Source organism: Hylaeus anthracinus, unplaced genomic scaffold, assembly GCF_026225885.1.
Source record: "Hylaeus anthracinus isolate JK02 unplaced genomic scaffold, UHH_iyHylAnth1.0_haploid 11978, whole genome shotgun sequence".
NCBI classification, from domain to species: Eukaryota; Metazoa; Arthropoda; class Insecta; order Hymenoptera; family Colletidae; genus Hylaeus; species Hylaeus anthracinus.
The window spans coordinates 2,892,678-2,899,859 of NW_026534326.1; the positions used below are offsets into that span (position 1 = coordinate 2,892,678).

The 7,182-nt window shown below is 33.4% G+C and overlaps 1 protein-coding gene across 7 annotated transcripts in view; it reads left to right on the forward strand.

The window, feature by feature from the left end:
• The window catches only part of LOC128896875 (GATA-binding factor C-like), a 149,703-nt gene that overhangs the window by 38,297 nt on the left and 104,224 nt on the right, over positions 1–7,182 (forward strand). The gene's annotated exons all lie outside the window — the stretch shown is intronic.

Genomic DNA, 7,182 nt, shown 5'->3' on the forward strand with positions numbered 1-7,182 from the left:
TGCGCAATGGACATGCGCAAGGTATATGCGCAATGGACATGCGCAAGGTATATGCGCAGGAGACCACGTTGTTATTCCTATGGCGTCCTCACGAGTCTTGCGCGTCTATCGTTCAACATAGAATGAGAAAAGATTCATTTGATCTAATGTATATTGGTACAATATATTAGAATATGCTTTAGAGGTTAAAATTGTATAAACATTGTATGATGTTATTTTCAGTTAAAGTAAAAGTCTATATATTTGTTATGTTTTTTTTTTTTGTTGGGCTAATAAGTATTCAAATTTGCTTAGAACAATTAGCTCTTGCTATAAAAAAAAAAGATGCTATTTTACAATGGTAATTGAGATTATCAAAAATGGTTAATTAAAACTCATTATTATTATTGAGATATAAATAGATATATATCGAAAGAATTTGTTTATCGCTCAACTTTTTGAGCAGTTCTTATCGCACTCGAGGAGGACGTGGTTACACAGGGTGCAGTCTATTCTTAGTTTCATCATTTTCAAACCTTAAACTATGTGTACGATAGTATTGTATATTATTTAAAGAACAAAGGCAGTTCACTAAATGTTGAACGTAAAGTCGTAATTGAATTCTTGACAAGTTTCGCAGTAGAATAGTCCATACTGGGTCAGACAATTCATGGCTTGACCATTGGAATTCGTGTTGATGAATTTTCATGAGTTGTCATAATTTTCTTGAATTTTCATTCATTCTCATAATTTACTTGAATTTTTATTAATTTTCATGACTTTTCATTAATTTTTGTGATGTTTATGAGTTTTCATAATGTTCTTGAATGTGTTTGAATTTTCATGAATTTTTATAATTTTCTTAAATTTTCATGAGTTGTCACAATTTTCTTGTATTTTCACGAGTTTTCATAAATTTTCATTAATTTTCATAATTTTCTTGAATTTTCATGAGCTTTCATAAATTTTCTTGTATTTTCATAAATTTTCATTAATTTTCATAATTTTCTTGAATTTTCATTCATTCTCATAATTTACTTGAATTTTTATTAATTTTCATGATTTTTCATGAATTTTCGTGATCTTTATGAGTTTTCATAATGTTCTTGAATTCGCTTGAATTTTCATGAGTTGTCATAATTTTTTAGAATTTTCATGTGTTGTCATAATTTTCTTGAATTTTCATGATCTTCATGAGTTTCATAATGTTCTTGAATGTGTTTGAATTTTCATGAATTTTCATGAATTTTCATAATGTTCTTGAATGTGTTTGAATTTTCATGAATTTTCATGAGTTGTCACAATTTTCTTGAATTTTCACGACTTTTCATAAATTTTCTTGTATTTTCACGAGTTTTCATAAAATTTTTTGTATTTTCATAAATTTTCATTAATTTTCTTGAATTTTTATTAATTTTCACGACTTTTCATGAATTTTCGTGATCTTTATGAGTTTTCATAATGTTCTTGAAATCGCTTGAATTTTCATGAGTTGTCATAATTTTTCTGAATTTTTATTAGTTGTCATAATTTTCTTGAATCTTCATGAGTTTTAATAATTTTTTAGAATTTTCATAAATTTTCATAAATTTTCATGATCTTCATGAGTTTCATAATGTTCTTGAATGTGTTTGAATTTTCATGAATTTTCATTCATTTTCATTCATTTTCATAATGTTCTTGAATGTGTTTGAATTTTAATGAATTTTCATAATTTTCTTAAATTTTCATAAATTTTCATGAGTTGTCACAATTTTCATGAATTTTCACGCCTTATCATAAATTTTCTTGTATTTTCACGAGTTTTCATAAATTTCCTACGGCAATTCATGATCGTTCCATGACTTTCCATAACTTTCCACGAATTTTCATGAAAATTGCATCGCATAATATCTTCAAAAGTCCATTCTATTCAAACTACATCACATAAATTGTTCCTCAACTAAATAAACTCCTAAACTAGGATACCATACAATGAAACAAACCTCGCATAATTTCACTAAGATAAACTGCACCCTAATTTTCCGCCATTTTCTTAATTTTCCCTTCTTTTCACTTTCGTTTCGCTTTAAGTTTTCTTCAGTTACGCTTCTATGCACGAGTCCCGACCTACGTGCAACTTTTTTCGCGAAAGCAGAAACAAACGACCGATCAGTTCCTTCGTAATAAAAAAAAAAAACTTGCACTCGGGGCTCCTAGCATTTTGCTTTCTGTCGATTTTCCATTAATTTCTTTACGTCCTTTAGAATCGAGCTTGGTTTCCTTCTCGATCATCGAACCGATCAATGATCATCGGGATACTCCAACCCTTTGCAGTCTTATGTCTTGTCATCCTCGACAAAAACGAGCTGAAATCAAAAAATTCGTTATAAAAACTACAAAGGGTTAAAATATTGCTTGAACTCTGAAAATATTTTTTCGGAGCGTCCCTTTGGACTCTGAAAGGCTCGCGGAATGATCTAGGGGAACCGAACGATGATTCCACTTGCACTTTTTATTTCCCCAAATTTTTTGGTTCTTTTTTTTATCCCAGACGAGCTTTTGGTGGCGGTCGTCTTTCGCTTACAGTTCGTTGAACAGAACGTTGAACAACACATTGTATTATATATATATATATATATTTTTTTAATTTTTTCCCTCGAAAACCCGAGGCGAGTGCTATCGACGAGAGGGAGACACACACCGATCGTGTATTTTTGTATTTTTGCCTCACTGATATGCGTTTTTTGAGTGGCACACAGAGGTCGAGCGTGAACAGCACCACACCTGATTGATTTTAAACGACTAACGTCGATTTCGCAGCCTGGGACACCTGGAAAGGCTTCGTTAACGTTTCTCGTACTCCTAGGAACAATTGAACAGGATATTCGAATAATAAACGAGGGATAAACAAATTTCTCATCGTTAATTAGAAAAATTAGAATTTGGCGGCGTTAATGATTTATTTAAGTTCGAGTAGTCGAGGCAACTATTAATAAATATTTGTTCAAGAGTGCACGTAAATGTACATTTGTTATTTCAATGGCATCTTGAATATTTATACTATTAAGCACTTGGATATCTTATCAGAGATTGCAGATGATCACTAAAAAATTAATTCACGGAGTATTTTTTATTTACTAATTACAGTTTGCATTTTGGAAGATATAAAATCTCCGCATCCATGAATAATAAAGTTTGCAAAAATGATTTGAAAATTACCACTAGTTTCGAGAACTCTTAAATTGGCCATAACTTTGAGTCCTTAAAATCCTTGGAAATTTTCGAATTTTACTTTCGCTCGTATGTTGCCAAAGACAGTGATTAAAACAAAACAGGAGTGTCTACTGCCTCTACAAATAATAAAAGCAAAAGAGGACTGTTTAATATCGACTTGGGTTTCGTTGTAAAATTTCAAAATTTTACTCCCACTCCAATTTTTGAAACCACAGACACAGTGATTAATAAATTTAAAAGATAAATTGAAAAGAAAAGAATATTTTTGGACAAGGAACTCCAAGTTTGCGCAGTTACATTTTTTATGGCATGATCCTTAATTGGCCATCAAGGAGTCAGTTTGTCAAAATTGAAAATTCCAGGTGACCCATCCTGGCCCACTTGTGTTTATATATCTTGCTGTCTGTATAGATATACGTACCTTTATAAATACACCAGGTGTTAATCACACGCAGGAAAGAGCACACACGTACGTTTTTTTTTTTCTCGATGTGGTGTGGCTACATGCTGAGGTTTTTTGGTTTTGTCACAGCAAAAAAAAATCTCCCTCTCGAGAAGAGTCTGCTAAAAAAAAAAAAAAAGAAAAAGATACCACCGTCGCTTTCTCGCGCGACGTTTAATTCCGAACACGGAGGAATTGCTTAGGGCCAAATTTTGAATTGATTACTTGGAAAATTTCAGTAGGGATGAAATTATTTGGTCGAATTTGAATTGAATCACTGGTGCAAAGGGTGTAAAAGTTCCTCGGGTAGGAGGAAATACTGGAATGTTCAGTATTGGGAGTACAAAATGTAATTTGTTGAATAGTTGGCGAGGAAAGATTGTAAAGAAGTGGAGGAGTTTAAATATGAAGGAGGGAATGAAAAAGAAATTGAAAAACAGAGGTGGGGGGATTGGTAGAAAAGGAGGGTGAAGACAGAGGATTGAATTGTAGGAGGTAGATGTTAGAGTAGGTTATTTTAGAGGTCTAGAGTATGATAGAGCTTGAATATTATAGCAAGAGAGTAAGTAAATATTATAGCAATTAGAGCAGTGAAGATAAAAATATAAGGCTTGTAAGATATTCTGTGAGGAATTACACAGTACAGGTATCATAGTAGGTTAATTTAGAGCTCTAGAGTATGCTAGAGCTGAAAAATTATAGCAATAGAGCAATTCTAACCAAAGTTTATAGCAGTTGGAACACTGAAAACTAAAATATAAGGGTTGTGAGATATTCTGTAAGGAATTACACAATAGAAGTATTATAGTAGATGACTATAGAGCTCTAGAGTATGATAGAGCTTGAATATTATAGCAAGAGAGTCGAGGTAAGTAAATATTATAGCAATTAGAGCAGTGAAGATCAAAATATAAGGCTTGTGAGATATTCTGTAAGGAATTACACAATAGAAGTATTATAGTAGATGACTATAGAGCTCTAGAGTATGATAGAGCTGAAAAATTATAGCAATAGAGCAATTCTAACCAAAGTTTATAGCAGTTGGAACACTGAAAACTAAAATATAAGGGTTGTGAGATATTCTGTAAGGAATTACACAATAGAAGTATTGTAGTAGATGACTATAGAGCTCTAGAGTAAGATAGAGCTGAAAAATGATAACAATAGAGCAATTCTAACCAAAGTTTATAGCAGTTGGAACACTGAAAACTAAAATATAAGGGTTGTGAGATATTCTGTAAGGAATTACACAATAGAACTATTATAGTAGATGACTATAGAGCTCTAGAGTATGCTAGAGCTGAAAAATTATAGCAGTAGAGCAATTCTAACCAAAGTTTGTAGCAGTTGGAACACTGAAAACTAAAATATAAGGCTTGTGAGATATTCTGTGAGAAATTACACAATACAGGTACCATAGTAGGTTATTTTAGAGTTCTAGAGTATGATAGAGCTTGAATATTATAGCAATAGAGTCGAGGTAGGTAAATATTATAGCAATTAGAGCAGTGAAGATAAAAATATAAGGCTTGTGAGATATTCTGTAAGGAATTACACAATAGAAGTATTATAGTAGGTGACTATAGAGCTCTAGAGTATGCTAGAGCTGAAAAATTATAGCAATAGAGCAATTCTAACCAAAGTTTGTAGCAGTTGGAACACTGAAAACTAAAATATAAGGCTTGTGAGATATTCTGTGAGGAATTACACAATACAGGTATCATAGTAGGTTATTTTAGAGTTCTAGAGTATGATAGAGCTTGAATATTATAGCAATAGAGTCGAGGTAGGTAAATATTATAGCAATTAGAGCAGTGAAGATCAAAATATAAGGCTTGTGAGATATTCTGTAAGGAATTACACAATAGAAGTATTATAGTAGATGACTATAGAGCTCTAGAGTATGCTAGAGCTAAAAAATTATAGCAATAGAGCAATCCTAACCAAAGTTTATAGCAGTTGGAACACTGAAAACTAAAATGTAAGACTTGTAAGATATTCTGTGAGAAATTACACAATACAGGTACCATAGTAGGTTATTTTAGAGCTCTAGAGTATGATAGTGCTCGAATATTATAACAATAGATAACAATATATAATATTGAAATATATAATAGTCGATTAAAATGAAGCGTACTCAAACTTTCAGGTTAGGTCTGAGTTGGACCTTTTACTCGTCGATTCAAATATATAAATCGATCTGAAAAGTTTACGATTAGGTCTGGTTAGGTTTGAGTCAATTCTTCCACTCTTCAATTATTTCCATCATCTAAATAAAAATAGTATACCCTTCGCCCCCCCCCCCCCCCTCCTTTTTTTTCATCTTTCTATGAAATTATGCTCGGAATAAGAAGCCTTTCTTGGCACGAAGCAACACAGTTTGTAATTACTTTGGCCACTGGTCATATTAATGACTGCAATTAGTTGCACTTTTCACTCCTTTCCCATGGCCGTTTAGAAATTTCTCATAAAACGCGCACGGTCGCCTGGTTCATGAATAATTAATTTAATAAAACAGAGAAATCTTCGTTGCTCGAGGAGTCTGTTACTCTTGAAATCCATTTTGCAACATATAGCACGACACTTGCACATTTCAATTTTATACAAATAATACATTATAAATTTCCTTGTTATTTCAGTTTCACGATTAAATCAACCCCCACACCTCGTTTACTTTCACCTATAATTTTAATATTTTCACAGACAATAATTTATAAAATACAATTGTAACAGAGACTTTTACATTTCATTTATAGGTTTTTAATCCCGTGGATTCCCCAACGATCCTCGATATGTAAATCGTTTCGTGTTGATTATGAGATCAGGAGGCCACGGAAGCATATATTAGGCGTGTAATTTATACAACGTAAATGGGAATTAATTCGAGCCAAGGATCCACGTTACGTCTACCGTGTCCGGAGTCTTAATTTCGCGGAAAATCGTCTTTTCTTTCCACAAAGCAGCCTTAAAGAGGCTGATACATCCACGAAATCGTCTGGCTTCGCCCGTCTTCGAGGCTCCTGTGTACATATGTATGCCTCTGTGTGTGTGTGTGTGTGTGTGTGTTTGTGTGTTGTAAGTCGATTTAATTAGCGGACTTCCACGCCGCGAAGTCGGGCCATTGTTCCCGGAATTAGGATTTTTACCACGCCGTCCTCGCCGCAGACCGGCTATTATTACTGCAATCAACGTATCCGGCATTTTTCATCCGTTCCATTCCCATTCCTACCTATCCCCGAACCTCCGCTTGTTCGTCTTCGGTTTAGCATCTATTCCCCTCCTCCTCCCCCCCCCCCCACTCCTAACCCCGATCCAATCGATCCACATTGGGGAAGCGTTTTTCAAAAGGAAATTATAGAATTTTGATTTTCAATGAGAAACCGTGTTTGTTGAAAGGTGCAGAGACTCTTTGAGAGTCTCTAAGCGTTATAAGGTTTATAGAGATAGAGTGTACGGATACTCTATTGCTATAATATTCGAGCTCTATTATACTCTAGAGCTCTATAATCACCTGCTATAACATGTGTCCTTTGTGATTCCTTATG